Source organism: Condylura cristata, unplaced genomic scaffold, assembly GCF_000260355.1.
Source record: "Condylura cristata isolate star-nosed mole 26May11 unplaced genomic scaffold, ConCri1.0 scaffold00008, whole genome shotgun sequence".
In the NCBI taxonomy this organism is placed as follows: Eukaryota; Metazoa; Chordata; class Mammalia; order Eulipotyphla; family Talpidae; genus Condylura; species Condylura cristata.
This window is the reverse complement of record NW_004567109.1, coordinates 57109014-57109249: the sequence shown is the minus strand read 5'-3', so window position 1 is coordinate 57109249 and position 236 is coordinate 57109014.

Below are 236 nucleotides of genomic sequence, written 5' to 3'. Positions count from 1 at the left end.
ACAGAGAAAAGCACTTTTTAACCATAATAATCGGAAATCTCTTAGAAGTAACAAAGTTGAGCCTCTGCCATTCTATTTAAAATTTTGGTTTTGAAAAGTATTTACCCTTCCTTAGCACTTGCTGTGCCATTATGCTTTGCAAGAAATCAGACTTTTCAAAATAAAACAAAATAATTTCCTGCAAGTCAAAAGGCACCTTTGCAGTCCAGCACTCTGTGTTGCTTTGGGGAAGGAAA